The sequence below is a fragment of the Theobroma umbraticum genome, unplaced genomic scaffold (genome assembly GCF_002168275.2).
Source record: "Theobroma umbraticum cultivar Fairchild unplaced genomic scaffold, ASM216827v3 scaffold_55.0, whole genome shotgun sequence".
Classification (NCBI taxonomy): domain Eukaryota; kingdom Viridiplantae; phylum Streptophyta; class Magnoliopsida; order Malvales; family Malvaceae; genus Theobroma; species Theobroma umbraticum.
In genome coordinates this window covers 3281845-3291819 of record NW_018397270.1, presented here as the reverse complement: position 1 = coordinate 3291819, position 9975 = coordinate 3281845, and positions in this window count along the sequence as shown.

Genomic DNA, 9975 nt, shown 5'->3' with positions numbered 1-9975 from the left:
ATAATAATTATTTTATTTTATTTTTATCTATTCCGTTAATTAGACGTGCTTTTAATTTTATCTCAAATCCATAAAGAAATATTTATTAATTATGTGAAAGAGTGATGATACAATACTAAAAAAATTATTTTCTAAAAAAAGAAATTTTATTGAGTGTGGGATATTTATTAATTAAAAAAATCTTACAATTTAGAAGTAAAATCATCTTGAACCAATAAAAGAAACTTTTTTTGTTTAATGACAACAGCTTTATTAATAAAGAAGAAAGTTCATGAAAAGAAAAGCTGGAACCGACGGAAGAAGAGCTGGAAAAGCAACAAAAGAGAGAACAAAAGAACCGTTCAGAGCAAAAATTTTTAAAAAAAACAAACACCAAAGGAAGCTGAGATTTAACAGAAGCAAGAGAAATCAACCAAAAATCTCCATGAGCTCCTTCACACTTTCAGCAAACCCTTCACACTTTCAGCACCAAGAACAAAAAAGGGTATAACCAATGAGTTTCTAGTATCCCCATTCAGTACTTTGTACGTCTCATCCACTATGGAGCGAAGTTAGAGTATTTTTAAAAAGAGAGTTATACAGAAAGGGACATTTAATAGTTAAAGAGAACTTTATACGTAATTAAATTCTTAATCATCTAAAAGATTAAATAACATTCATAAGACATTAATTATACAATTTATATATATTGACAGTAGTGACAGTATCATATATATATATGTATATAATTGAACGAACTACGGAATAAGTCTTTCTCGCTCTCTTTGTGCACAAGAGTGGAAGAGAAAACAATTTTTCAAACTCATATGAATTGCCTCTTTACTTTGTGTGCTCCACACGAAATAGATAAGTTTTTAAAAAAGCTCTCTTCTTATTTTTTATTTGTTTCTTGAATTGCTAATTAACATATTGTGTTATTAGGTTGAATTATTTAGATATAATATATTATGATGGGCTATTAGCCTAAACTATTAAGATATAATATGTTATGATAGACTTAATTTATATTAAGAGTTAGTGAGTTTGGGTTAGCAAACTCACTTTTATTTTTTTAAATTTGACAGATTTAGCATCTTGGGTTAGAATTTATATGATAACTAGGAATATGATGACTGACTACAATTTCATCAAATAGTTGGAGGAATATATACAGTAAATAAAAATTTTCAAAATTTTTAGAGAGTCGTAGCCCTTATGATAATACTACCCTTCGCCTTGACTAGTAGAGTCATTTTATTATTTTTTATTTATATTAATTATTCAATAAAAAATTATTTTAATAGAGCCATTAAATATATATAATATAAAAAATTTTAAAAATTTTGGAGAACCATGGCCTCTCATAACAATAGGATGCTCTACCCTTGTTTGCAACTTGGTCTAAGACAAACTTTAGTTTTTTTTTCACCAAAAATGATCAAAGCCATCTTGAAAACTCATGATCTTGATTTTTGTAGTAGGCCTTGTTTACGTGGCCAGCGTAAGTTGTCTGACGATGCCTTAGATTTGGCTTTTCACCTTATCATTTTTGTTGGAGAGAGATTAAAAAAATTTATGTCATTCATCTCTCTAATCATAATAAAGGGCTATTTTAGTGTTCGATTCGAGAAGACGAAGTTGCTTGTATGATAGAAATAATATTCAAATCATTTGGTGATTTGAAACCAATCAACTTGAGTGAGTTGTTGATGTATGTTACCAGTACAATAACATGTAGAATTGCCTTCGACAAGAGGTATGACGATGAAGGGAATGAAAAAAAGTAGATTTTGATGCAGCGAGTTAGCGTAAAAACAAAGGCTTGCACTCAACAAAGCCTTTAAGATTGATAACCAAGTTTCAAATACAGAAACTTACACTCAAAATTTGAGAGAAAATAGAATATTATTGAATAATTCAAAGAAAACAAGTTTTAGTTTTCTTATAAACACTAAACCTAAGGGTGTTATTTATAATAGTCTAATCTTACTTAACCTAAACTTGGAGTGCAAGTAAAGTAAATGAAAATTAAGAAGTATGTTACCCTAGACTTTCTTGAAGTACAAGAAAAGTAAATTCCTAAACCCATATTTACTTGTCGTCCAAGTAAAATAAAATAAAAAGAAAATCTAGTATACCTATAATTCTTATATAGGACTCCTAACTAAACAAGAAAAACATTAAAATTAAGAATGTGTCCATTTTAGGCTTTTGTCTTCGCTTCTGATTCCTAGCCTACTCTAAGAATTTGTCTGTTAGACGTTCTACGTCATTCCCCTCCACTTGAGAAAAACTTGACCTTAAGCTAACTTGTAAATCTGGATATAAAGGTTCATCTAATGGATGAAATAGGTAAATATCTGCCACATTAAATGTTTTAGAAATTCCTATTGTATCTCACAAATCCACAATATATGCATTGTCATTATGTCTAGCATGAGGAATCAAATCAATATGGTGCTAAAAATCTCTCATGGATGGTAAGCCATCAGGTAAATCTTCTGTCATCACCTTACTGAATTCTTCAAGTAATAGTTTAACTATTTCTAGATGCTCTACTATTTTCTTATCCTCTTCAATTGTCAACACTTGTTTCACAATTTAAGCATACACCCCCCTTGACTCCTTGAAAACAGCCTCTATCTTATTCTCTAAATGAGTAAGGGTAAAGAAAGTTCGCCCTTCCACTTAAAAAGCTTTGGTTTTGGCACTTCCTTTCATTGGTAATAAAGTAGCCTTTATGCCATCTTTCTCCAATCTATAGGTGTTTTCTTTCCCATCATGTTGTGTTGCAACATCAAATTGTCAAATCCTATCAAATAACAAATGACAAGCATCCATATCCACAATATCATAATGTACCTCATATTTGTATTTACTAATGGAAAAAGGTACCTTACACCGTTCTATTACTTGAATCTTCTCTGCTGCCTTAATCCAACTAATAGTGTACGGATTATGGTGCTTTTTAGTTTAACTCCAAAACATATTTACTAATAATATTCTAATAACTACCACTATCAATAATCACATCAAATAAATGGTAAGTGATATTGCACCTGGTTCGAAATAACTGATTCTACTTATTGTTATCCTTCTATTTTGGAGACAACATCATTCTTCTCACCACATAGTTCTGGCCATCGTTATAATCCTCATACTCGTCATCATCCCCATCTAGATCATAGCAAATCTCATCATCCTCTTCTCCTCATTCCACCACATGAACTATTTTTTGATAAGACAATCACTAGATATGTGACAAGGTTGATTACACTTGAAGCACTTTCCTAAGGTTGGTTTGACATAGTGATTTGTAGCTTTTTGCCCTTCTTTCGCATCTATCAATTTCTACTTTCTAATTGCCTTTTCCTCTCTGTACTGGTCATTGCATGTAGAACTATCATGAACTGATTTATTCTTATCATTGGATGCTATATAATTATCCCTATTTAACTTTTATGAGAATAATCAGATCTATTTTTTACTTGTAACATCAGTTCAGCCTTTAAAGCAATATTTCATGCTTCAGATAAATTTCGCAATACTTGTACCCCTATCTTTTCTTTGATAAATGGCTTTAGCCCTTCAAGATACCTAGCAACCTGTTGCCCATTGGTCTCCCTCAAGTCATTCCTCTCTGCCCCCTCATAAATTCAGCAGTATACTCTTGTACAGTTTTTTGACTTTGATGGCATTTTTGGTACTTTTGGAACAAAATCTGTTCATAATCAAAAGGAAGAAAATCCTTTTGTAACAGTTGTTTCATCTTGTACTAGGTTCTAACTAGTGCTTTCCTTTCATGATTCCTTCTGCATTGTAACCTTTCCCACCATGCAGAAGCTCCACCTTTTAATTTGCAAGCGACAAGTCTTACCCTTTTCCTTTTAGAATCTCCATATATTCGAAAAACTAGTTTATTTTGGCAATCCAATCTAGAAATTCTTCAATATTTAAATTCCCATTAAAGCAAGGAAAAGCCACTTTTAATCTAAAATCTCTAATATCTCTATCATCATAATTATTCCCTTTATATTCAGCATATCTCGCAAGTTGTGAAAAATAATAATCTTCTTCATCGGAATCTTCCATGTAGACCTATTGTTTACGCCTATTTGCAAGAATAGGTCCATCGATAGGCTGTCCATGAGCTACAGCATCTCTGGTATGTGGCCTTTCATCATTACTATTTTTGTTGGCATCTATGCCTAGAGCATTAAATCATTCTGCAATTTTTTTAAAGCATAATTCCAAACGCTGGAATTTAAGATCCATTCGTTGCTTCAAAGCTTTCAACACCACCCCTTGATCTTGCACTATAGATCACAAGGTCTCAGTTCCATGATCTTCGCCATGAAAATTGTGGCATACCCTAACTAGGTCACCTGCCATTAGATTCGGTGAGTTTTCCCGCTCTAATAACAACTGACATGGTGAGTTAGCGTGAAAGCAAAGGCTTGCACTCGACAGAGGCTTTAAGATTAATAACCAAGTTTCATGCATAGAAACTTACACTCAAAATTTGAGAGAAAGTAGAATATTATTCAATAATTCAAAGAAACAAGTTTTAGTTGTCTCCTAAATACTAAGCCTAAGGGTACTATTTATAATAGTCTAATCTTACTTAATCTAAACTTAGAGTGTAAGTAAAGTAAATTAAAATAAAAAAGTACGCTACCCTAGACTTCTTTGAAGTACAAGAAAAGTAAATTCCTAAACCCATATTTACTTGTTGTCCAAGTAAAATAAAATAAAAGGAAAATCTATTTTACCTATAATTCCTATGTAAGACTCCTAACTAAATAAGGAAAACATTAAAATTATAAATATGCCCATTTATGATTTTTGGGCTTTTGTCTTGGCTTTTGACGCCCAGCCTGCTCTAAGAAATTGTTTGTTAGACGTTTTACGACAAATTCCATGGGTTGCTTAATGAAACTCAAGCCGTGTTGAGGAGCTTTTTCATTTTTGACTATCTCCCTTTCATCGGGTTGATAAACTCTTGGGATTACTCCATCATCTTGAAAAAAAACTTCAAAAACTTTGATACATTTTATCAAGAATTCATTAACGAATATAAGCAAGAGGACATTATTAATGTTTTACTACAAATTTGGAAGAATCGTGGATTTCAAGTTGATCTCACTTTTGATCATATAAAAGCTATGCTAATGGTTTAATTTTTACGGAAACATTTACTTTGGTTTTTGGGAAGTAGTAACTATTATCTGCAATCTATGATCTTTTAAAGAAGAACAAAATACCCTTTCCTCTCTAACTTTTAGTCATAATTTCAGACAGGTTTATTAGTTTTCGAAATGAATACTCTTCCCTAAAATAATAAACACCGATAACAGAAATAATGAAATGATTAAAATGCCCTTTATTCTTTGTCCCATTTTTTTTGTCTCAAACAATGTGGCCGATCGACGAGTTTCCCATTCGCTTGCCAACCACCCCACTACAAGTGCTCCTCGGTGCTCCCCTACCCTGCTGGTGCTCCTTAAATTTTTTTTTTGTAAAAGAAATTTATATATAATAATTTTTAAAATTAATAAAGCGTAAAATTATCTTTTCAATATTGCTACATTATCAAACAAACGAAAATACCAACGGTTGATTAACGACCAGACCTATGAGTTTAGCAAAAGATTTTTTGGGGCAGAATGTCCATTTTAAAAACTAATGAACTTATTTGGACTCATGACTAAAAGTTAAGAATGAAGATATTTTACCTTAAAAATAATAAAAGCTCTTACCTTATATAGTAAGTTGGCTGTAATTTTTCTCTTACAAGGAAACCTAGGATTTACTTACCGTGAATGAGTGTCTTACTCTTTTTGGATAACTAGGCAAAAATAGTAGCATATAAGGGAGCAAATTATTGTATGTAAACATAACAAAAGCAAATTATTGTTTTTGATTTTGTTTGATTGACATGGCTGGGTTAACAGGAAGTATAATTTCGTGTCAATGATGTAGTGCTATACATTTTTGTTTTTTTGTTGTAGGACAGAAAGTCACATGGCATGAATTGGTGGAAATGAATGGAGAAGTAGCTAAATCAACAATTGAAAGGACAATCCTGAAGTCACCGTCAAGATATTAACACCAGAAAGAGGTGGATTCACAGATTTTTTGCTGTACTCGTGTTTATGTTTTCCTTGACCAAAATGGCAATGTTATCAATGTCCGTAGAGTTGGTTGAGAGGGCAATCAATGTTATCACGGTATTTGAGTTCAAGGAGAAAAAGGAGGTAAAAGATGGTCCTTGGAGTCCGAAAACAGAGTTGAAGCTGCAAGAAGCTATGAACGTGGAGGAACCTTGTTGAGGGACTTGGAAGCAGCTTCTGAAGATGCCAAACGTGGAGGGGTGCTGCTGTGAAAATCCTCAAGGTGTCGTTGGGCAACAGTTTGAACTTCAAGTGTTTTTTTTTTTGTATATTTATGTATTGCAAATAACAATATTGAATTATGTTAGTATTTCTTTTTTCTTATTTCGGTTTTGGATTTTATATATTTTATTTTCCTTGTTATTTTTTTATTAATTATTTTTATTTGTTATAATTATTTATTTTTTTACTGATGCGTGAATGAAATTTTTGTCTCGGAGAAATTTTTCTAGATCATCCCAACTCTCCGATGAAGTTAAGAACTTTTTCTCACCTTGAGAATTGATAGAGAAAGCTCGTTTCTAAAAGCCTTCTAAAAATGATGTTATAGTCGGAGTAATTCAAATAACATTTTTCCTTTATAATTAACTTCTAACTACCATAATGTTTTTTAATTTTCTATTAATTAGTTAAACATGTGTGTGTGTGTGTATAACACATTTTATTTTTAGCGGTAATAAGAAAATATAATATAATAAATGATAACGAAAGGAGTAAGAATTTAATTAGGTTTAAGATCAATAATTAAGGCTAAAATAGGATAATAAGTGATTAATTGGTTCTGTTCTTTGAACATCACAAGGTACTAATATTTTCTCGTACGTAACCATATTCCCGAACTCAATCTTAAATCATGTACACCAAATGTCGTTCTTTTAAATGGACCTAATACAAGTTTAGGACTTTGTTATAACGTGTGAGTCCGTAAACTCAACCATTTGACTTAAAAGAGAAGTTGCGATCAATATTTTTACCACCAATCTTTTTTATTTATTTGTAATTGGCCACTTAGGTGAATCTATATTTTTTAATAAGGTTTTAAGCTTGACTTAGGTTCATTTAAAAGAATATGTTCCAGTCTACTAAACAAAGCTAGATTCGGAAATACAATTATGTGTGAGCAAGATATTAGTACCCTCACAATGCCCACTCAATGTGGTACTTAATTAATTATACATTTTTTTAATAGCTATATGTTATCCCTTTAGCCTTAATAAATCTATTTTAAATTTGATATCCATTTTATTTCTCTTAAATATTTTTATATTTTATTATTTTATTTGATCATTTTACAATAAATAGAAATCTTTTGATATCGAAATGTCTTTTGAATACTCCAATACTTATGGCAGAATACAAAAAAATTTTCTCACATAAAAATTTTCAACAAAATTATCCCTTATAATGTTCTTGAAATTCAATCATCGGAAAGTTTATATTTACTCATTTATTTATGTATATTAAACTTATTTTATATGTTTATTTCAAACTTATTTTTTTATTATTTTGAAATAAATAAAAATCCTATAATATTGAAATTTCTCCTAAATTCTCCAATTTTTTTAATAGAATTAAGAAAACTTTTTTACCTAGAAATTTTCAAGACAATTATCCCTATAATGTTCTTGAAATTCCATCATAATAGAATTTTTATTTACTCATTTATTTATTTATGTTAAACTTATTTTATATGTTTATTTCAAATTTATCAAATAAAAAACTAAAAATAAAAAAATACCAAAATAAAATAGAATGAAAAGGAAAAAGAAAATAAGTCCATACCTTTTTATGTGAACTGAGCTTGCCCCTTTTAAAGCCAATTACTTCAAATAGGCCGCATGGTAGAATTGGACTAAAATGGGGCTCAGTTGACGTGGGTTGACGGTCAATGAAAAAATGGTGCTATTGATAGAATTCAAACACAAGATCTCACACCAACCAAACTACGCTCCAACCAACCAAACAAGGTATGACATTATCTTTATAACTTCCTATTTTGGCTTAAACAGTACTGTTTTATTCTCTCATTATATAAACCCAAATTAAACCCTAACTCCATTTTTACCCAAGTTTTTCTCTCTCTAGCAACGTAACACCCTTCCTCTCTCTAGAAAAACTCATTCTCTCTCAATTTTTCCAAATTTCAATCCCTCGAATATGGTTGGCCACAGCTTCGACTATTGTCAATCGCCATTCACCAATATTGTAATTATCTCAAATTTCACCCAAAAAATTTTCTCGACCCGATCTCACGCTTAATCAAAATCATTTATTCAAAATCACTCCAAATTTCCCTAAATCATGAAAAAAGAGTTTCATAAATAATTTATAAGTAGCACATAATTCATAAATAATTTTTTATTGAATAATAATAAATAAATAAAATCAAGAGAGAAAAATTCAATGAAATGAAAAAAATGAAAGATGAAAGAAAGCAATGACTCGATTATTAGAACTATTAACCCTAATAATGGAAGAGAACCCAAAAAAGAAGAAAAGAAGACTAAGGTGGTAATAATAATTCAGGAAAATCACATTTAGCTATTGATGTCCTTACTAACAAAGTTTGTAACACCCCATAATCTCATATAAGAGCCAATATGATCTCATCGACAAAACAAAGGGTTGATGGACGTAAATTTAAGTACGAAAGAGTGGTGATAGGCGAAAAGAATATTTTAAAATAAAATATTCTGCACGCGAGGACATGATAACTAAATAATAATAGTTTATCGAGGATGAATTAAAGAGATAAAAAGGTAATTCTAAAGTGAATCGGGACAAAGTGAGACATTTTGAGTCCCGACGAGACAAGTTGAAAATTTTGAAATAAAATTATATTTTATTAATAAAATAATATTAAAATATTAATATTTTATCTGTGGTTGAAGTTAGTCGTGAAGAAGTTGTCTATGACTAATCTAAGTGGGGGAGAAGAAGTAAGAATGAATTTTGAAGAAAAACAATGTTAGTGGGCTCGCATGCCTTTATTAAATAGAGCATGAGTGGGTAAGTATATTTTTAAATATTATAGTGACACCTTGATGAGGTGCAAACCTTATAATATATTTGTACACATATAAAGGAAAGAAACTAGAAAGAAATTGAAATTTAAGAAGTGTTGGAAAGACCGAATTATAAAACATGAAAGTTGGGAGGGCCGCACGGTAAATAAGGAAAAGTTAGAAGATTTATATGCAATTCTCAATATTTGGAGTTAAATGGGATAGATTTTGGATCAATGAGTAAAAGAGGTATTTTGTGCATGAAATGTGAGTGGGAATTGAGTTGGTCCAATGAAAATAAGGGATAAATAAAGAAATAAGAAAATAAGAATGGAAAAAAGGTATGGAAAATGGGTGTGACGGGTGGCAAACTTTTCAAGGCTTTTGCCTTGTGCTCTTGCCACATAAAAGAGAGAAGAAAACATGCCAAAAAGGCATGAAGCTTTGGGCAATCCGCCCATGAGAGAGAATAAAGAGAAAAGGAAGGAAAATAAGGTAAAAAGCAAGTAACATTGGGCAATCCGCCCATGTAAGCACAAAATGGGGAAAACAAAGGCATTTTCAAAGCTTATGCCTTGAAGGTCCGTTCATACCCAAGTGAGAAGAGAAGGGGAGAAAGAAAGAAAGAGAGAACGGAAGAAAGGAGGAAGAAGAAAAGAGAAAGTGAAGGTTCGGCCTAGTGAACCCGAGACAAGGAAGGTAAGTAAAATTTTGATTTTTGGTTATGATTTCTTGAGGAAATGAGTTGGTAAGGGTGAGAGTATGTTTGTGGCAGCAAAGGTTCTCCAAGAGTTGAAAGAAATGGATGCATGCATGTG